This window comes from Mustela putorius, unplaced genomic scaffold, assembly GCF_011764305.1.
Source record: "Mustela putorius furo isolate JIRA1106 unplaced genomic scaffold, ASM1176430v1.1 tig00003836_pilon_pilon_pilon, whole genome shotgun sequence".
Classification (NCBI taxonomy): Eukaryota; Metazoa; Chordata; class Mammalia; order Carnivora; family Mustelidae; genus Mustela; species Mustela putorius.
Genome location: NW_025421989.1, coordinates 14,226,931 through 14,249,243, shown reverse-complemented (window position 1 = coordinate 14,249,243; position 22,313 = coordinate 14,226,931). Strand labels below are relative to the sequence as shown.

Here is a 22,313-nt window from a genome sequence, read left to right as displayed (position 1 = left end):
ACCTAGTTCAGATTAACAGACGGAAATTATTCTGTGTCTGCAATACTTTCTAAAATCAGCCTAAATTTCAGCCAATTAAAATAGATTGTGTTAACAGAACACTGATCTGCAACTACTTAAATATCACAGCATCCGCCTAATCTCTCTGTGGAGATATTAAGGTCAGGCATCAGTGCTTTAACACTCAAGTGAAGCGAAGAAAGAAAAAGGAAAAAAAAAAAAAAAAACCCTCAAGGAAGATCTGCCTTTACACAGAAATACGTTCGGGTTATTTTTCCCCCAACGTGGGCATAAAACGTGTCAATGCGAGAAGGACCTGTTCGTTTGGAAATGGTTCCAAACCCCAGGATTTCATTTCTATGAGGGTCCAAAGGCTACGAAGGTCTGGGAAGCGGCCAATTTCTGCTTCTCCCCACTATGCCAGTCGGGAACTTCACAGCAACGCCTGAAACTTGTTGGGAGGAGGCTGGAAGAGATGCGGGGCAGGCGGCGGGTCGTTCGCCCACCCTCGCGGGCAGCCAAGGTCAGTCAGCAGAGCCCGGGCTCCGGCCCCGGCTCGCAGCCCCGGCGAGTCCCGGACTCCCTCCGAACTCGGGCTGGGGGCTCCGCCGCACAGGCTCCTCCTCGGCGCCGGCGGGAAGGGGCTTCCCTCGCCGCAAGCCCGGGGGAGCTCTCGCCGCGGGGGCGGCGGGGCGGGGACGCCGCAGACCCGCTGCTGAGGGGAGCCCCGCTTGGCTGCCGCGACCCGCCGCCCCTCCTCATATCCTCTTGTCTCCCCACGCCCCAAAATTCAGACCCAAACTCTCGCCGGGGAAGCCCTTCCACTGGCGCAATGGGGCACTGAGGAGGGGCCACTCCGAGCTGGAGCACCCTCGCCGCGTCGCCCTGTTCTGGGGAGGACCTGCGCCGCCGCCCCTTCTCACGTCTGCCCGGGGGGACCGGGTGGGTCCCCTGTCTCAGAAGAAGATGGGTGGCGCGAAACCGAAGTGGGGCACGAAGATCTGATGGGCGGGTGGCGGCTCAACTACTCACCCAGCCGAGTCCCCCACCTCCAGCCGGGGACCCCACAGCTCCTGAAGCCGCCGTCGCCGATTTACCTTTCCCAGTGGCACGGACAACTAATGGAAACCTCCGGCCCCGCCCTCTCGCCGAAGCGAACGCGCAGCCTAATTTGCTAACTGGCCCGCCCTGGCCGTCCCGTTCGGGCCAATAAAGAAGCTTCGAACACCCAGCCAGGTCCCGCCCCTGCCCCTCCCACTTCTGGTAGAAACCTATGCGGAAAGAGCGCTCGTCCTCGAGCTCGGGCCTGCGCGCCCCGCCTGTGCCGCTCGTGCTCGGCCCCAGAAAGTCTAAGAGGGCTGGCTTCTTGTATAAGCTCGCCCGCGCGCGCTCACGCGCGCGCCGCATCCCCTCGCGGGCCAGGTTTGGTTGTCCAGCCAGACCCCAGCAACCTGGGCTGGGAGGCTGGGAGAGGCGGGGCCCGAGCCTCGTGCGGTCGCGGGGAGGGGGTTGGGGGGGGAGGGTAGGAGGCGTGGGGGAGGGGGAGGGGCGGGGAAGATCGTGACTAAGAAAGGGGTGGCTGCGGGGGGTGGAGGGCCAAAGAGGCCCGGGAATCCGCCTCTCACTGCGGAAAAAAAAAGGGGAATCCTGCCTGCGGCACAGCTATCCTGGCCTCCCTCCAGAGGGACACGTGCGGGGGGGCCGGGAGGGGTGGGTCGTGGAAGAGCGCAGAGAACCCATTTGGGGTGGGAGCCGAGGCACTACTTGGAAATAAAGGATGGAGGACGGTTTATCTCCGTCTTTGGTAAAAATGATACCGAAGTCCATTGCAGCTTCTGCCCAACTGTTGGCAGCTGTTCGTGCACACTCACACGCGCTCATATACACACATTCACACATAAGCTCATCCATCAGCCTGCGGTCCCTTGGGTGAATTTGGAGCAAAGAACTAGTAGCCTGAGGATTCCTTACACAGCAGCTGGATGCATGCAAAAGGCTGTTGCAGCAGAGGCATCAACCCACAGTTCAGGTCCAATGCTCCGCCACACAAGATTCCCCAGCTGGCAATGAAGTCATCCACCCGACCAGCAGAAATGTAAAAAGATCTTAACACCTACCAAGGATCAGGTTTCCAATGAGGATAAGGAGATGATGAAATGGAAAGGGATACATTTCCAATGCCACTTTTTGAAAATTAAGAAAAAAAATCATCTTGTTTAAAGGCATTGTGGACAAATCTCTGTAAAGCTGCATAGTAATTTCCACTTAAAGCAAAGAAGGAAAATGGGGGTTTTTCTGGTTTGGGAAAAGCAGAGAAAAGCAGTCTATGAGGTCATAGCAGCCACCAAATGAGAAATAAGCAGTACTGTGCAGTAATGGGAAATAGATACCTTGGATTAAATCCACTTAATCTATTCCTGTCGTGAATCTGGTAACAATATATAACAACATGCTGGGTTTGGCCACTTGTGGTGCCAGGACACTAGGGTTTTCTTTTTCATAGCATGATGAATATTTGATGAGGAAATGAAGGTGCCTGTTTTCCCTTCAGCTTTTCAGGAAGCATATTAGAAAATTTTTTAGGTAGGAACAGTGAATTAGCAGTGAGGGGAAAATGAAGTCAGAGCCAACAGCAGATCTCTGCAGAGTCTCCTGCCTCCTCCAGATGCAAAGTAACAGTGCGGTGACCTAGAGCATCACCCAAGCGGAGCCAGAATTCCTGGGCCAATCGTGCCATTTTCATCCCTGTGTGTTAGCACCTTCGAGCATGACTTCTGAATCAAATGAAGAATGGTTTATCCATATAGACTGAGAAAAACCAATAACTGAATATTCATTGATACAGGTCCAGTTTAGTTTTAAGTGGTAATATTAGATGTTTTATAATGTGCCCCCACATATATGTAACCATGACCTTCCACTTAGGTACATTTACTTTGATCTGGTTTTGAGGACTTGGTAAAGGGTTTCTTGGAACCACATCCAGTTCGGTTCATGGCAATATTGATCAAAAGTATATATTTTCTAGGCCAGTAAGAGTTAAAAAGTACCACTGCCATTTAACTGAGCTCTTTTCTTATGTAGAAAGAACACTAATACTTAACCACTGAATGAATGCCTGCTCTGTGCCAAGAATTTTACATACATTTAGAGCTGCCAGATAAAATACAGGAGGCCTGTTAAATTTGAATTTCAGATAAGCAGTAAGTAACTTTTTAGTGTAAGTATGTATTTTTATCCTGGATACATGTGGAACAAGGGTAGAAGACTAAATAAGCTTTCTAATCATTGTCCAAAAAATCATTTTTGAAATTGCCCCTCTGGGCCCAGACCTCATAACAAAATTGGAATCTGGGAGAAAAGCTTAAGAACCAAATCAATGTGTCCCTGTGTAGTGTTTGTAGAAAGAGGTGCCCATACTTACACTGAAAAATCTTTTGCTTTTTATCTGAAATTCAAATTTAACTGGGAATCCTGTATTTTTTTATTTGGTAAATCTGGCAACCCTACATATATTATCTCTGGGGCTCATGATTCTCTGAAATATCTTCTGTTAGGTCACCTTTTTCTAGATGAAGCAATAGCTTCAGAGGTTCTCCGGCATCTATTTGTTTCATCCTCCTTCTAATAGAACCCCAACTGTGTTCAGGTATCCACACTGCCAGGGTGGAAAGTGTTTATCAGTCAATCAGTGACTAAGTCCCAATTAGACTAAAGGAAAGGACTTAACATCCTGTGATTTGAGGGAAACATTTTCCTTTCTACCCTGCTGGATGAACAAGGAAGCAAGAACCTGAGTTGCCTCTGGCAGCCATTTTGTGATTGGAAAACCAAACTTTGGTCAAAGTCCATACACTACATAAGGCAGAGTTGAAAAATAGAAAAAAGAAGCAAACAAAAAACCTGGGTTCTTGATGACAACTCCGAGTTGCTTAATTAAACAAATTCTGCCCTTGCCTTGCATTTAAGACCGATGAGTCAAGGTTTCTGTTAGATGCCTCAAGACTATCCCACTACATAGCCCATGTGTGCTACTCATTATTGGTCTCAGTAATAAATGAATAAATGTCTAGCAAGATGTAAGACAATGTGGGGCGCCTGGGTGGCTCAGTGGGTTGAAGCCTCTGCCTTCGGCTCAGGTCATGATCCTGGGGTCCTGGGATTGAGCCCCCCGCATGGTGGTGGGGGGGGTCTCTGCTCAGCAGGGAGCCTGCTTCCTCTTCTCTCTCTGCCTGCCTCTCTGCCTACTTGTGATCTCTGTCTGTCAAATAAAATAAATAAAATCTTTAAAAAAAAAAAAAGATGTAAGACATTGTTATTCTGGTTACACATTGGATAGGTCTGGAAGACTAAATAACCTTCTAATCATTGTCAAAAAGCATTTATGTTAATACTTACCTGGCAGAGAAGATACCAAGATCACGAGGGTGGTTCTCTCGGAGCGAGTCTTGTCCACTACACTCAGGTCATTCTGATCCCAGCGATTTCCCCAAATGTGGGAAACTCAACTGAAACTTCTGTTGGTGTGCTGGGGGGGGGGGCGGGGGTAGGGGGTAGGGGGAATGGCAGTGACACAAAGCATATGTGAAATGCCTCTTGGGCTTAGACCTCATAATGCAATCAAGATCTAGGAGAAAAAACTTAAAAATCAAATCAATGTGTAAATTTTTTAAAGATTTTATTTCTTTATTTTGACAGAGAGAGAAAGAGTGAGCACAAGCAGGGACAGTGGGAGAGGGAGAAGTAGGCTCCCCACTGAGTAGGGAGCCAGATGGGGGGCTTAATCCCAGGACCCTGGGATGGCAGATGGCAGAAGGCAGATGCTTAACCAACTGAGCCACCTAGGCCCCCCATTGTGTACATTTGTAGGTTTTGTAGGAAGAGGTGAGCCTTAGTTATTCCTTGGCCCTGCTCAGAGCTTAAACCAGACTGTCACATCTTACATGTTTTCATTTAAAGTTCATGCCATTTGGGAAAATGTCATTTTAAAAACGCGAATCCAGTACCTTATTTTAAACTATTAAAACCTCTACCCTATCCTCCAGGCACTAAGTTTAACCACAAACAGTGTGGAACGCACAGAAATGTCAGCCTCAAAAGACTCAAGAGGGAAAACCACACCAGAATAGAATACCATACGAAAGTGGATGGTTGGCAAAGCAGTGTAGTTAAGTGTAGTTAAGTGGCTAAAACTATAGACATATAGTTATGTCCCTGGACAAATTGTTCAACTTCTCTGTGCCTCAGTTTCTTCCTGTATAAAACGGGTAGATGATGATAATAATAGTTCTCACCATGGGACACCTGGTTGGCTCAGTTGGTTGAGCAGTTGAGCATCTGCCTTTAGCTCAGGTCATATTCCCAAGGTCCTGGGATTGAGCCCTGCATCAGGCTCTCTGCTCAGCAGGGAGCCTGCTTCCCGCTCTCTCTCCATCTACCTCTCTGCCTACTTGTGATCTCTCTCTCTGTCAAATAAATAAATAAAATCTTTAAAAAAGAAAAAAAGGATTAGCTGTTGCTGAGCAGTATCATCTCTGGGGGTGGTATAAACATGAAGCAGTTTACTTTTCTCAATCACTACTTTGAACCATGTATTTTTTTATGTATAAATGAAATATAATGTCCCATTAGTTTCAGGTGTGCATCATAGTGATATATTTTTATACACTGTGAAATGATCACCCCAATAAGTCTAGTTAGCCTCTGTCAATATACGGTTAATACAATATTACTAACTGTGATACACACACACCCTCACATATATTTCCTATGGTGTATAAGACATCACCATATTTATTTTATAACTGGAAGTTTATACCTCTTAATCTCCTTCACCTATTTCACCTAAGAACCATGGTTTTTTTGTGGGTTTTTTCTCTCTTTCTTTCTTTCTTTCTTTCTTTCTTTTAAAGATTTTATTTATTTATTTGACAGAGATCACAAGTAGGCAGAGAGGCAGGCAGAGAGAAGAGGAAGCAGGCTCACTGCTGAGCAGAGAGCCTGATGCGGGGCTCGATCCCAGGACCCTGGGATCATGACCTGAGCCAAAGGCAGAGGCTTTAACCCACTGAGCCAACCAGACACCCCTAGGACTACGTTTGTTTGTTTGTTTGTTTTAAGATTTTATCTATTTATTCAACAGACAGAGATCACAAGTAGGCAGAGAGGCAGAGAGAGAGAGAGAGGGGAAGCAGGCTCCCTGGTGAGCAGAGAGCCCGTGTTGGGATTCCAGGACCCCGAGATCACAACCCGAGCTGAAGGCAGAGGCTTTAACCCACTGAGCCACCCAGGCGCCCTAAGAACCATGTTTTTATGGAAGATTTGCCCTTCATGTCCCTTCTCATATTGCACAGTTTTTCTGACTTTATATTCTTTTTCTGCTATTGAAAATCAATCCAGGGTGCCTTCTCAGGTCATGACCCTCTATGCCTTCCCTAGGCATTTCCCTCTAGCCCCTCATCTTGGCTGTAGTTGACCTCTGTGTAGAGGGCATCTGAATGACAAGTGTAAATCCTCCTTCCAGTTCCCATCCCCAGAATCACCACCCACAGCCTGTAGCTGTCACTTCTCCAACAGAAGCCCTCCTAAGTGGAGGCAACAGGAAAAATCTCTCTCAAGATACTTTACCCATTTGTCAACAACACACCAAAAACAAGCCAGAATCTCCCAAGGTTAACTAAATAAAAGTGAGAGTTCCAATAACTCAAAGAACGACTCCAGCATCCTGAAAGCATGTTTCCATGTTTACTGCCTGGATCTGAATAACAGTTTCACTGGTTCAAGTAGCGTGTGACCTTGAAGTTACTCTCTCTGTGTCTTGGTCTCCTCATCTGGAGTAGGGGAATAATAACAAGGTTTTATGAGGATTAAGGTAGGGTTAGATGAGTTCACGTATGTGAGGTGCTTGAAGCAGTTCTGGCTCAAGAAACTGATCGATAAATGCTAATTGCTATCATTATACACCGGGCATTGTGTATATATCATCTCCTTTAATCCTCGTATTGACTCAATGAGTGATGTCTTAGTTTGGGTTTCCCCAAAGGCAGACCCTGAGACAGTGATGTGAGTGTAAGTAGTGTTATTTGAGAGCCGATCCCAAGAAACACCAGAAGATGAGTGGGCTAGGGAGACAGGGAAGAAAAGGAAGCCAGTAAGATGTATGTTAGCACGGCACTTAGCGCTGTGGGCGCCTGGAGCTCAACAGGATTTGCTGGGGACTGCTGGGAGATGATGTAGAACCTTTTCCCCTTCCAGGAGAGAATACGTTAGTGTCTTAAACCAGATGAAACCATATTTCCCTAGGTAAACAACAGTTTATTCATCTTCCTTTAGAAATAATATTAATCAGTGGAACCTGGTTGGCTCAACTAGTTGGGCGACCAACGCTTGATTTCAACTTGGATCATGATCTCACACCAGGGGCTTGATCATGAGATCAAGCCCCGTGTTGAGCTCCATGCTGAGTATGGAGCCTGCTTGGGATTCTCTCTCTCCCCCTGCCCCTGGGCTCTCCCGCACTCTCTCTCTCTAAAAAAAAAAAAAAAAAGAACAACAACAACAACATTAATCAATATTTATTGAGCATTTTACATGGATTATGTCATTTAATCCTCATGATATCCATATAAAGTCATGTAGCAGTTTTAAGATATCCTCACAAAATTTCCCCCCTACTCCCATCCCAAAACGTAAAGCTAAATTCCCCTCCCTTTGTGTGTGGACTACACTTAGTCACTCCTAACAAATAAAATATGGCAGAAGTGATGGTCATAGAGGGTTATGACCTGAGACCAAGTCAAAAAAGGGTTTTACAGCGTCTTCCTTGTTCTCTTGGATCACTTGCTATGGGGGAAAGCCCACATACTGTGGGGACAGTCTCAAGATTCCTTATGGAAAGAACATGGGGTGAGGAACTGAAGCTTCCCATGAACAGCCAGTTTGAAACTGCCAGCTGCCATGTGAGTGTACCATCTGAAAAGCCATTCCTCCAGCCCCAGCGAAGCCCTCGGGTAACTGCAATCCGGAGAGATCCAGAGCCAGAACCAGCTGGCTAAGTCACTCCTGAATTCCTGACCCACAGAAACTATGAGATAACAAATGTTTCTTGTTTTAAGCCACCAAGTGTTAGGGTAATTTGTTACACGGGAATGGGTAACTCATGCAAGTGGATCTAATCTCCATTTTTAGACACAGTTTTAGTAACTTGGCCAAGGTTCCTCAATCAGTAAGCGGTGGAACCAATATGCAGACCAGACAACAGATTCCAGAAACCTAATCCTTAACCACTAAGCTCTACGCTCTAAGCGTTAGAAACCATTTATGTAACGGTGCTATGTGCCAGGAACTTTCCTTACACTATCTCATTTACTCCCACAGCAGCTCTGCAGGAAAAACTTTTTCCTGCTTTTCAAAGACATCAAGGCAAAGTTACTAACTTCTTATGCGAATGGAGTGGTAAGGATGTGCGTGAAGGTAGGCGAGGGAGGCGGCTCTGCTGTCCACCTCAGTTTCGTCCTTCGCTTACCTGCCTACTTCAAACATGAGGTGACTTGAGAAGCACTTTAGTAATATCCTTCCCTCAAAAAGTTTTGAAAGTTTAAAATGACAGCAGGGCGCCTGGGTGGCTTAGTTGGTTAAGTTGGTTAAGTTCCTGCCTTCGGCTCAGGTCATGATCCCAGGGTTCTGAGATCGAGCCCCGCATCGAGCTCTTTGCTCAGCAGGGAGTCTATCTCTCCCTCTGCCCCACCCCTACTTGTGCTTGCACGCTCTCTCTCTCTCTCTCAAATAAATAGACAAAATCTTAAAAAATAAAATAAAATGACCGCAAATAATGCCCTTTCCTTGAATACATGCAGATAGACTAATATGTAATTTGCAGTATATAGTATTTATCTCAAGATTTTAATTAAAAATGGAAAAATTAAAAACACACACAGCATTTAATTTGTAAAGAAAACAAATGAGTTCATAGAGTCTAAGTATTAAGAAGTAATAAAATGGCTGTGCCTTTCATTTCCTAGCTTTAATATCGGACCCAATTCAATGCAATTTTACAGCCTTTCTATAAGGTACCTTGGAATTCTGGGTTAGTTATGTAAAAACACACACAGTAGAAAACATATTGATCTTGTCTCTTCTCAAATCCATAAAACAATTCTCACTCTCTTAAAATGTTCTAGTACAATAATGAGTCATTGGCAAACATTGGTCTTCTCTGTCTAATTTTATTTGGTGTCTACATGACAGAAAGCAGAGGGTTGGTCAGAAGCAACAGCGGCTCTCCTGGGAAAGGTGGAAGAATCTTCCAGCAGGCCTCAGTTACCCAGTTTTGTCACCTGTATTGATCAATGCACCACATTAATGGCTTTCCATTGAAAACAAACATCATGTCTTATTCATTTTTGTTTTGCCAATGCCTTAGGACAGGACCTGATGCTCAAAAAGCATTTGCTCATTGAAGGAATGAAATCAGTGAATGGATCAATGAGTTCCTACATCATTTTGTGTTGTGTTGATAGAGGAAAATTAAGGATTTAGACAGTTACCTAAAGAACAAAAGAAGGATGAACACAAAAGTGGTAGGTAAATGAAGGCTGTACCATTTGGAAGAGGCAGGTTGGAATAAAAAAGTGTAGACACTGTAGAGTGAGCCTGATCTACCTACACAATTGTCTCAAGTCAATTTCATTGATTTCATTTCTCTAAAAGAAATTCTTGACCAACTTTACAGATATAAATCCAATATGGTTTCCAACATGCTTAAGGAAATGAAAAGGTACAATGAAAAGAAAATGAAAAATGATAGCTTTTTCACTATCAAGGGACACAATTATCCAGTTCAAAATGTATAAGTTTTTATTACATGCTCAAGCAAAGGCAAAGATACGATCTGAAGTACATTAAATAATATGCATCGCAGAGCACAATCTTTACAGACTTTGTTTCTCCAGCAACTTCTCTACTAAATTCTCATAGATTTCATTTTTAAGACAGTGACAAACGATCAGGTCCACCTGATTTTATATATTTGTAAAATACAAGATGTATTAAGAAAAGAAGAAAATTGCCCACATTTTTTTTTAAATTTTTTATTTGACAGAGAGAGATCACAAGTAGACAGAGAGACAGGCAGAGAGAGAGAGAGAGAGAGACAGGAGGGAAGCAGGCTCCCCGCTGAGCAGAGAGCCCGATGTGGGGCTCCATCCCAGGACCCTGGGATCATGACCTGAGCCGAAAGCAGAGGCTTTAACCCACTGAGCCATCCAGGTGCCCCCCCCCCTTTTTTTAATTTGAAAATTGCCCACATTTTTAAACAGAACTCAAAATATGTGTGCTGACATAAGTCACTTTGTAATCCATTTTTTTAAAAAGGTGGATTTGTGGAGGAATAGAAGGATGGATGTATGGATAGATATGAGATGAAGCAAAGAAAGTAAAATGCTAATTGTAGAATCTGGGTGATGGGATGTTCACTGAGTAATTCTTTCAACTTTTATTTTGAGCGTTTTGATTAAAATGTCAGGGAAGGAGCACCTGCGTGGTTCAGTCGGTTAAACGTCCGACTCTTGGTTTTGGCATAGGTCATGATCTCAGGGTCCTGGCATCGAACCCCAAGGCGGGCTCCATGCTGGGCACAGAATCTTTTTGTCCCTCTTCAACTGCCCCACTCCCTTCTTGCTCTCTTTCTCTTTCTTGCACTCTAAAATAAATAAAATCTTTTTCATTTTTTTATTTTTTATTCTTAAAAAAAAAAGATTTTATTTATTTACTTGAGAGAGCGAGCATCAGAGGGGAGAGGGTCAGAGGGAGAAGCAAACTCCCTGCTGAGCAGGGAGCCCAATGTGGGACTTGATCCGAGGACTCCAGGATCATGACCTGAGCTGAAGGCAGTCCCTTAACCAACTGAGCCACCCAGGCGCCCCTAAAATAAATAAAATCTTTTTTTTTAAATGTCAGGGAAAATACTACTTTGATGGAAATATGTATTTTGCTCTGATTTCTAGTTCAGTATTTCACTCAAAGTTAGGACCAAATCACTGCTAACCAGTCTTAGTATTCCAGCTTAACTAGGACCAGTTACACACACACACACACACACACACACACACACGGACCAGTTACACACACACACACACACACACACACACACACACACCATAAATCATTAACTTCCATTGTGATGATAACCCCCAGATAGATACCTACATGTCTACATGTCTGTAGGATTCTCAGCTAAGTCCACCCATCACCTGCACTACGAAACCTTCCAAGAATTGACTTAAAGCTGCCCCAGGTGAGATAGATAGATAGATCTTCTCATTTATTTTATTTCTTATATTTAGGGCTATGCCTACCCGTGTGTTAGTGTCTTCTACAAACCAGACAGAAAGAAGAATTATATGGAAGAGTAAACCTAGCTGGATACACTCCAATCCTAGAAAGTTGCTCAACATATGCCTTCAGGGTACCAGAAAAACAATCTTCCGTGCAAAAGTTATTTTAAAGAATGTTAGCTTCTGAGGGGTGCCAGGCTGGTTCAGTTGGTAGAGCATGTGACTCTTGATCTCTGGGTTGTGAGTTCAAGCCCCTTGTTTGAAGTAGATCTTACTTAAAAAAAAAAAGTTAGCTTCTGAGATGTTATAGCTACCAAGTCTAAAGGGGGTAGTTGGGAAAAAAAGATCATGAGGACAAATAGAGGGGCACCTGCCTGGCTCCATTGGTAGAGCGAGCAACTCTTGATCTCGGGCTTGTGGATGTGAGCCCCAGATTGGGTGCAGACATTACTCAAAAATAAAATCTCAAAAAAAGAGAAGACAAATAGAAAACAATCTTTAATGTGTGAAATTGAGGGTATGAAGGATAATAAATGATCCCTGTGGCAAACTGTATTTTCCAAAGATGATGGCTGCAACATTACCACTCATCCCACATGTTCTTCTTGCAACGTGACTTTGACACTCTTCCCTTAGAGAAGTCCGGGTGGGGGGCGGTCTTTGTCCCCTTCCCTTGAACCTTGGCTGGCTTGTAATTGTGGTGGAAATGACACTGTGTGATTTCTGAGGCCAGGTTTCAAAACGCAATATAGGTTCTGCCTGGTTCTTTTGGGGAGTTGTTGTTGTTGTTTTTTAACTTTTTTTTTTTAAAAGATTTTATTTATTTATTTAACAGAGAGACAGAGATCAAAAGTAGGCAGAGAGGCAGGCAGAGAGAGGGGGGGAAGCAGGCTCCCTCCTGAGCAGAGAGCCCGATGCGGGGCTCCATCCCAGGACCCTGAGATCACAACCTGAGCTGAAGACAGAGGCTTTAACCTGAGCCACCCAGGCGCCCTGAAAGGAAGTCTTTTAGGGAGTTTATTGAGTTTATTATTTTTATCCAGCTACACTGTTGTGGGAAAGCCCAAGCCACCCTACGGAGATGGAGAGGAACTAATGCCCAGTTTCAGCTCACCCAGCTGATTCTGCCTGAACTAGGTGATAGCCAGTCCACACCAAGCCCTACTCAAATTGAGACTGATAATCCAAACAAATCATTGGAAGCCACTGCCTCTGGGGGTAGCTCGTTATACAGCAGTAGGAGTCAACGATTGCAACCACCTGACATCTATCAATAATCTATTTCACTTAAACCGATTCTGCTAGTCTTTTACATATGGATTTTTTTTTTTTTTTTTTGGTGAAAATTGCTAGCAAATGGTCAGGTTGGCTTGAGTTCATCCATCCAACAAAGATTAATGAGAGCCTGTGATATAGAAAACACTGTACTTATCACAGTGGGGCTACATAAATGGAGCAGTCAATCATCATAAGCTATATTTTCCTTATTATTTCTCCTCCAAACTGCTAATAAGCACGGACTTAATCAAAAAGTAATTGTGAGAAAAGATAGAAAAGTCCATCACTTTCCTGATTTATAAGCAAGGCAATCAACTCCTGAAGACATCACATAGCTTAACCAGATAAAAACGAAACTCGTTTATTTTCTAACTAACCAGTTTCACGGGTGTGTGTAAAAGATAAAACTTCAAAACTTTGTGGAGAGGAGATTACAAGGTGTCTTGTCTGTTCACTGGCTTCCAAGCAGAAGCAAAAGAGTACCTAATGAAACGTATCAACTAAATGGTTGCAATATCTCACTCCCCTTTGGAAACGTTATCTATTATGAATGCATTTACACAAGGTAAGATCAAGGAATTAATTGCATTCGTGTTAGGGGCCCCAACTTCCCTTTCCTGCTCCTTTTTCCAAGCTCCACATCATCCCAGATTTAGTACCCCTGTGTATTCTCCTATCTCCCTTTCAAAAGTAGCTCTGGGAAAAACACCTAATGATTTTTTTTTCTTTTTTAAGATTTATTTATTTATTTGAGAGAGAGAGTGAATGAGAGACAACATAAGCCAGGAGAGAAGCAGAGGGAAAGCGAGCCCGATTCGGGACTCAATCCCCAGACTCTGGGATCACGACCCCAGCCAAAGACAGACAATCAACCAACTGAGCCACCCAGGAACCCCAGCAAAGGGTTTTTTTTTTTTTTTTTTAAAGACATGGGTAGGGGCACCTGGATGGCTCAGTGGGTTAAAGCCTCTGCTTTCAGCTTGGGTCATGATCCCAGGATCCTGAGATTGAGCTCCACTTCGGGGTCTCTGCTCAGTTCTCTGCCCAGTTCTTTGCTCAGTGGGGAGCCTGCCCCCCCACCCCCCACCTGCCTCTCTGACTATGTGACGTCTGTCAAATATATAAATAAAATCTTAAAAAAAAAAAAAGACATGGGCAAACTATGATGTAATGTTTGGTGAAAAAAAGCAAAATTTATGTGATGGTAATAATGGCTATTTGGGGGGCGATTGCCACGTATGGGCATTTTACATACATTATGTCATTTCACAACATTTTATTTTATTTTATTTTTTCATTTCACAACATTTTAAAAAAGATTTTATTTATTTGACACAGAGAAAGAGAGCATGAGCACAACAGGGAGAGCAGCAGACAGAGGTAGAGGGAAAAGCAGGCTCCCCACTGAGCAGGAAGCTGGATGCTGATCTCAATCCCAGGACCAGGTCATCATGACTGGAGCCCAAGGCAGATGCTTAATGACTGAGCCACCCAGGCATCCCTCATTTAGCAACATAATAATTCTTACAGAAACCCTGTGGGACAGGTGTTATCTTCACATCACAGGTGAGAAAGTGAAGCCTTTAAGAAAGTTTAAGTTTCATGAACATATGAGTTCACAAAGGAAAGTCTTTATTTTTCTTTTCCCCCCTCATCTTCTCAGGGCTACATAATAGTCATTTTCTGAAGGAATGAAAGCTTCCTCACTAACAAGAAGCAGAGACAGAATTCAAAACAAGAGTTCATGTGCTTAAACACAACACACAGCTGCCTCTCAGAAGCGCAGCATGAACTCAACTATGGGGAATAAAATATTTGTTTATATAAAGATTAGAGGGGTGCTTGTGAGGCTCAGTTGTTAGATGTCTGCCTTCAGCTGGGGTCGTGATCCCGCGGTCCTGGGATGGAGCCCCGCGTCAGGTTCCTTGCTATGTGGGAAGCCTGCTTCTCCCTCTCCTACTCCCCTTGCCTATGTTCCCTCTCTCACTGTCTCTCTCTCTCTCTGTCAAATAAATAAATAAAATCTTAAAAAAAAAAAAAAAGGATTGGCAGAGCATCCCACACCCTATAAAGTGCGCGATCACAACTCCCCACTGTCCCCCAGGTTCCCAGATCTGCCCCAGCCCCATTTATCAGCCTGCCCCTGACCACTTACTGTTGTTGCACACCTCTGTTCCTGACACAGAAGCTTCCATCTGCACCTTGATATTAGGAAAGTGACCATTTCCACTGCTCTGCAGGTGGGGAGGAGAGAAGAGGAGGATCTATAGGGAGATTAATCCCTGGTATTCCAAGTCGGAATCTTCAACACATTTTTCCACAGACACACTGCTGTCACAAACCAGTATTTGGGTTCTATGATACTACTGTGCTTCTGGAACATTGATTAAATGTGCTTTTCCAACCTGACCTGGGCCCTTAATCAACCTCTACAATTCTGTCTCTTGAGAGAAAATGCCATTGATTTAAAAATAAAATTTGGGGATGCCTGAGTGGCTCAGTCCATAAAGCATGCAACTCTGGATCTCAGGGTTGTGAGTTCAAACCCCAAGCTGGGGCACAGAGCTTACTTAAAAAAACACACAGTTAGGGGCGCCTGGATGGCTCAGTGGGTTAAGAGTCTGCCTTCAGCTCAGGTCATGATCTCAGGGTCCTGGGATTGATCCCCTCATCAGGCTCCCTGCCCAGGGGCAGAGTCTGCTTCTCCCTCTGCCTGCTGCTCCCCCTTGCTTGTGCTCACTGACAAATAAATAAATAAATAAAATCTTCAAAGAATAAAAAATAAATAAATAAAGTTGGGAGAAAACCTCTTTGTGAGTTGAAGCCTCTCCTTCTCCTCCTCTTTCTCACACACACACATTTATGCATATTAAGCATTAATCAAAGGTTATAACCCTTGCAAGTTTCTAAAAATATGAATTTCAGATAATACAAATTAAATTCTTTCATCCATTCATTAAGTTGCTGTAAATTCCTACAGACTGGGAGAATGTACAATGAAGGAAAGCTGTGTGCCACCCTTGTGGCACCATGCTCATGGGACACCCTGGTGCCCCCAGCCTGCTCTGAGCTCTGCAGCTCACCAGCCGGACAAGTAAATTCACTTCTTTAAGTCTGGCTTTCCTCATTTTTTTTTTTTTTAAGATTTGTTCATTTATTTGACAGAGAGGGAGTATGAGCTGGGGGAGAGGCAGACGGACAGAAATCCTCAAGCAGACTCCCCACTGAGCCCAGAGCCTGAGGCGGGGCTCGATCTCATGACCCTGAGATCATGACCTGAGCTGAAACCAAGAGTTAGATGCTTAACCGCCTGAGCCACCCCAAGTGTCCCTAAATCTTGCTTTCCTCATAATTTCACCTTCCTCAGATTAGTTACAGTTCCGAAAATATCAGGTTATGGGGCACCTGCCTGGCCCCGTTGATGGAGCACGCGACTCTTGATCTCAGGGCCATGAGTTCCAGTCCCACGGTGGGTGCAGTGATAACTGAAAAGTAAATAAACCTAAAAAGAAAAGTGTCAGGCTTTATTACCATAATGCGACTGCCAGTGAAATGACAGCAAGCAGGCCTATATTAACTCAGCAACTGAAAAAGATTTCTTTGCCTCTATTTCAGATTAAATATGTCAAATTGAGGAAAAGAATTAGTCATAGTTAAACAATTTGAGGGAACAGTGGTGCAAAACTGACACCATTTGGGAAATCCTGTCTCTATTTAATGTTTAATTTCTTTTTTTTCTTCTTTTTTTTCCTTTGTCTGCTGAAAGTATCCAGTTGTAGTGGTGTCTCTTACTCAAATACCTAAGTCATAAAAACGTGCAAATCATAGGCAAAAACTCTGACCTCACACCTTCTTTCCAGTTTTGTGCACTTTGCTTTTTTTTTTTTTTTAAAGATTTTATTTATTAAATAAAAGAGAGAGCGATCACAAGTAGGCAGAGAGGCAGGCAGAGAGTGGGGCGGGAAGCAGACCAGAGCCGAAGGCAGAGGCTTAACCCACTGAGCCACCCAGGCGCCCCACCTTGTTTCTTTTTTAACCCCAGAAAAGTTAACACCCCGTACAATCCGGTCTACACACTGAGTGACGACGTTCAAAGCAGCACAGCCCAGCCTCCAAACGTAACTAGACTTCACTAGAGTCCCTAGAACATGACAAATCAGGCCCACAATACTTATAATACTTATAATCTAGTTTTCTAGATTATATAGACCCTCACAATACTTATAATCTAGTTTTCTTCTCCCCATCATTTGCGACATCTCTCCCATCATGCAAGTGCCATGGATTCTTTCTTTCATTTTTTAAAAAAGATTTTATTTATTTATTTGAGAGAGAGCAAAAGAGAGAAAGAGATAGCGAGAGAGAGCATGAGTGGGGGCATAGGGAGAAGCAGGCTCCCTGCTGAGCTGGGCGCCTGATGCCGGGCTCCAACCCAGGACCCAAGATCACAGCCTGAGCTGAAGGCTGACACTTAACTGAGCCAGGCAGACACTCCCCATGGATTATTTCAATCCCGCATTCTCTGCTTCATTTTTTTTTTTTTTAAATAAGCTCTATGGCCAATGTATGCCCAATGCTTGAATTCATGACCCCGAGATCGAGAGTCATATGCTCTGCTGACTGAGCCAGCCAGCCAGGTGACCAAAACCTGGCTCTTTTGGCCACAGCCAGCTGGTGCCTATGACTGGGCCCCAGTGTTACTTCATGTCTCCTCACTCGTGCCTCTTCTCGTCACAGAAATGCTCACACCATTTCCCATGAGACTCAGTCGTCAGTGCGTGGAGTTACAACACTGTGTCCCTTCAAGAGAGGTACGGCCTCTCCCACTGTACTTCCTAGCGGGGTCACCAAACAATACCATAAACTGAGAGGCTTGAACCACAGAAATGTATCATCGGACAGCTCTAGAGTCTAGAAGTCTGAGATCCTTCTCATCTCAGATTTGTTCTTTCTGAGAGCTGTGAGGGAGAATCTGTTCCCTCCCTCTTCCCTAGCTCCTGGTGGGTTGCTGGCCAGTCTTTGGCTTTCCTTAGTTTGCAGATGCCTCATTCCATTCTTTCCTCACACGGCGCTTTCCCTGTGTGAGTGTCTGTGTCCAAATTTCCCTTTTTATAAGGACACTAGTCATATTGGATTTGGGGCCCATCATACTCCACAATGATCTCATCTTAATAATTCTGTCTGCAATGCCCCTATTTCCAAATAAGGTCACATTCTGAGATTATGGGGGGAGCTAAGATTTCAACATACGAAAGTGGGGTGCGGTGGATACAGTTCACTGACAGCTTAGCCGGACTGAGGTGGAAGGTAAAGTGTGGGGCCTTGGGAGGCTGGGGGCAAGGGGGGCAAACAGGTGTAGAGAGTCTGGGACCTGGCCCAGGTTCCTGTTTGGAACAACACGGGTTATGGAGAGCCAGAGGGACAAATGTAGTCAGAGTCACTGGAGACTCCACTGGAAAGATCAAATATAGACAGTTGTTCCAAAGGCCAGGACAGGATCTAGATGGTTTTGAAAGCTAAGAGTTATGAATCAGAGGGAGTCTGAACTGGGATGAAAGAAAGAAAGAAAGAAAGAAAGAAAGAAAGAAAGAAAGAAAGAAAGATTGATTCAGGAACTTTAGAATAGACTTGGCAGAAGGTCAGCATGAGGCTTAGGTATTAGCAATTAGCGGATTCATGAATTCATGAATTCATGAATTCAAGCCCCACGCTGGGTGTAGAGCCCACTTTTATTTTTTATTTTTTTAAAAAAAGATTTTATTTATTTATTTGACAGACAGAGATCACAAGTAGGCAGAGAGGCAGGCAGAGAGAGAGGAAGGGAAGCAGGCTCCCTGCTGAGCAGAGAACCTGAGGTGGGACTCCATCCCAGGACCCTGGGATCATGACCCGAACCGAAGGCAGAGGCTTTAACCCCCTGAGCCACCCAGGTGCCCCTAGAGCCTACTTTTAAAAAGGAAAGAAAAAGACATCTCTTCAAAAGCTTTCCTCTTGCTTCAAGTGCCCAATTCTACTTACCTCTCTTATCCCCAACTCATGTCCTGAGGGTTGCTGGGGGGAGAGGGGGTGCAAGGGATGGGGTGGCTGGATTATGGACAGTGGGAGGGTATGTACTATGGTGAGTGCTGTGAATTGTGTAAGACTGATGAATCATAGACCTGTACCCCTGAAACAAATAATACATTATGTGTTAATAAGAAAAAAGAACACTTTGCTATAAAGAACACTGTTAAGACAATTAGTGAAATTTACATTTGAACAATGCATTAGATAAGGCATTGTGTCAATATTAAATTTCCTGAATTTGATGATTGTAATATGGTTACAGAAGGAAATAATTACTATTTTTAGGAGAGTATACATATGTATTGAGAGGAGAAAGTGATGATGTTTATCATTTAGTCTCCAACATTGAGCAAAAAAATATATATGTTTATATATGTACATCAATAAGTATAATGTGTATATTATTAAGTGTTTTATATATACATATACTTGAAGAAAGAGATGAAACACATCGGGCCTCATGCTAACAATGGCTGGATCTGGGGGAAAAGAAGTCAGGAGTTCGCTGTAATATTTATGCAACATTTTTTTATAGTTTTGAAATTTTTTCAAAATAAAAATTTAATTAAAGAAAACACAGAAGAACCAGACTCCACTCCAGGTGAGGTCAGTAAGTCATTTAGCTTCCGTGCAGTTCTTCTGGAATAGAATTTCTCTATAGAATCACTTGAGGTGAATCACTTGTTTAACCCTTTCTTAGGCATACAAGGACAATACAAATGCATATACCTTTCTCAGTTCATGCATGAAAACTTCAAGGATTCAGCAAAGGATCAGTTTAAATAATAATATGTTTGGCATGACGACTTTCTCAACTAATTACCGTTAATTGCTAGTTAAGAAGATTTTTAGTGCTTCCAAAGAAATTAAAAAAAAATGTTTTTGGGGCGCCTGGGTGGCTCAGTGGGTTAAGCCCCAGCCTTTGGCTCAGGTCATGATCTCAGGATCCTGGGATCAAGGCCCACATCGGGCTTTCTGCTCGGTGGGGAGCCTGCTTCCTCCTCTCACTCTCTCTGCCTGCCTCTGCCTACTTGTGATCTCTGTCAAATAAATAAAGTCTAAAAAAAAATGTTTTTAATAAAAGAAAGGCAAACTCCTTCCCTTGGCCCTCATGATTTAAATCCTTCCCGCCCTCTTCTTGGTTATCAGCGCTGCAAGTTTCCTTCCCCTTCCAGCTCTTGAAACATACATCAATTCTTTCCTCTGCTGTTCAATTTCAAGAAGCTCTTCACTATTCAGGAAAAGCCTCTCACTCTTTACTCTAGTTACCATCCCATTTCTCTCTGATCCCTACTGCTCTGCTTCTTGAACAACTAGTCAATCTTCCTTGCTTCTCTGCTGAAAATATCCCGGTGCAGATAGAATGAAACTCTGGAGACAAAGTAGGAGTGACACGTGGAGCCAGAGGTTATGTAAAAATCTGATTCGACTCAATAAATATTAACTACATTAGTCACTGTGTTAGGCCCCCAGAATACAAATGGAATCAAATATGGCAGGTTTAGCAATTGGCTTAAGGTCACGGATAGTAACCAGTAACCGAAGGAGCTGGGATTTAACCCCGGCTGTGTAACTCTAGAATCTTCTTTAGAGGGATTTATTTGATGGCCAATAGAGGGGCAAGAATTGCGCTGTGGGGTTACAGAGGAAGACACGCCTAATCGTTAGTGTCATTTCCACACAGGGGAGAAATGAGAGAGCTGATAAGATGATAATTTCCCGAGAGAATTAAAGATTGGTCAAGAGTCAAAAGTCCTGGGTGCCTGCTGCTTGCCAGAGCAGACAGAAAGCTAGGGAGCACTAGAAATCCTCTGGACTGAGTTCTGACCTGCCCAAAGGATGCTAGGTGGGCAAGCAATTGACAAAGCCAATGCAAACCTGATTCTCCTCTTCTGTGGGTCAGCATGGCCACGCCCTTTGACTCATCTGCTTCTCCCTTTGCTGCGGTTGAACCGCTTTCTTTGTCCCTGGTTCCTTGTATCTTCCTACCCTTTATTCTCCAAGAAAAGGCCTTGGGTGCATTCAAGCGTATACAATCTGTGGCTTCTAAGACGGTGACTAAATCTGACTCTGCAGCTTTGACTTGCCTCCAACACCTCCCCCCGCCCCCCAGTCCTAAATCTCCTGCAAATGCCCAGGCCACTTAGATGCCACTTTAGGTTCAAAATGTATACATGTGAACTTCTAATCTTCCCAAACCTGCTTGCCCCTCCCAATGCCACTTACTGTCCTCTAAGAGCATCAGTATTCTCCCAACCCTTGGAGCCCTCTTCAATTTCTCTTTAGTCTTCTGGACACAATTGCAAAGGGTTCTATCAGTGATTTCCAAGTTTCTTTTTCCTTTTTCCCCCATTTTCCCTCCGGCTGCGGTCCCAGTTCAGGCCATTCCCTCCACATATCTTTCAACAATGACTTTGACTTCTCAACAATTTCTCTTGCCTCTAGCTGTCTCTCCCCTTCAGTCCACCCTGTGTGGAGTTGCCAAGCTGATCTGCCTAAATCACAGCTTGGATCCTGTCACTGCTTAGCTAAGAAAAGCTAGGACTGCCCACGCTCCACAAAGAAAGATCCAGGCTCCTCAAGGGACTTTCGAGGCCTTTTGCAGGCTGCTTTTTGCCTGGAAGTTGGAGGCATGAGAAGAATGATCCAGATGGGGAGAAGCTTCAGGCTTACCAGAGTCCTGCTCTAAGGAGCTCACCATCCTGGACCAGAAGTGCAGACCCACCCACCGCTCTGCTGGCCACCCAGGGTGCCCCACTCTGTCACCACCGCACTTTGCAACACTCTCGGTTTTCACTGTTGGGGGTGCTAACCCACTTCCCGCCCACTAGACAGATCCTGGCCAGCATCAAGACCCCATTCCAGGGGCGCCTGGGTGGCTCAGTGAGTTAAGCCGCTGCCTTTGGCTCAGGTCATGATCCCAGGGTCCTGGGATCGAGCCCTGCATCGGGCTCTCTGCTCAGCAGGGAGCCTGCTTCCTCCTCTCTCTCTGCCTGCCTCTCTGCCTGCTTGTCATCTCTCTGTCAACTAAATAAATAAATAATCTTAAAAAAAAAAAAAAAGACCCCATTCCATTCCTACTCTTCTGCAGACCTTTCCCAGAACACTCCTAGTGTCCCCTCCCTCTGGTGAACTTCTCTGAAGTAGTCTAATACCTCTTGTGTGAGCATCCATCTTCTATTACTATCACTACATCTCTTTTTTTCTTTTTTTAAAATGTTATTTATTTGACAGAGAGAGAGAGAGACAGTGCACACGCACAAGCAGGGGTAGAGGCAGAAGGAGAGGGGGAAGCAGGCTCCCCGCTGAGCAGAGAGCCCGATGTGGGGCTCAATCCCAGGATCCTGAGATCGTGACCTGAGCCAATGGCAGACGCTTCACCGACTGAGCCACCCAGGCACCCCGAGATACTTGCATTTTTGTAAATAATACTAATAATCGTGGTTTACAATTTTTAGGATTTTATTAATTGTGTTGTAAATTTTTACGCAAATACCGTATCGCAGCTATCTGTTCTGATGTAGCTTTTTTTTCCACCTAAGGTGAAAAAGCATGAACTGGAAAGAATCCACTGAAGGGACTCTTAAGGGAACCAACAAGGGATAGTGAAGCCCTCGGGACTAGCAGATGTGCTTG

The 22,313-nt window shown here is 44.4% G+C and overlaps 1 protein-coding gene and 2 pseudogenes across 2 annotated transcripts in view; 2 read left to right on the top strand and 1 right to left on the bottom strand.

The window, feature by feature from the left end:
* Positions 1-1,151, bottom strand: part of CDKL5 (cyclin dependent kinase like 5) — a 211,465-nt gene extending 210,314 nt beyond the window's left edge. The window contains exon 1 of one of the 2 annotated variants that reach the window (XM_045089345.1): positions 1,033-1,151. The gene's annotated coding sequence lies outside the window, so the exon portion shown is untranslated. The remainder of the gene's footprint in view (positions 1-1,032) is intronic. The other variant, XM_045089346.1, reaches the window with a different exon arrangement.
* Positions 1,152-4,390: 3,239 nt separating this feature from the next.
* On the top strand, positions 4,391-4,530 carry LOC123394751 (annotated as a pseudogene).
* Positions 4,531-7,925: 3,395 nt separating this feature from the next.
* The window catches only part of LOC101670747, a 34,010-nt pseudogene continuing 19,622 nt past the window's right edge, over positions 7,926-22,313 (top strand).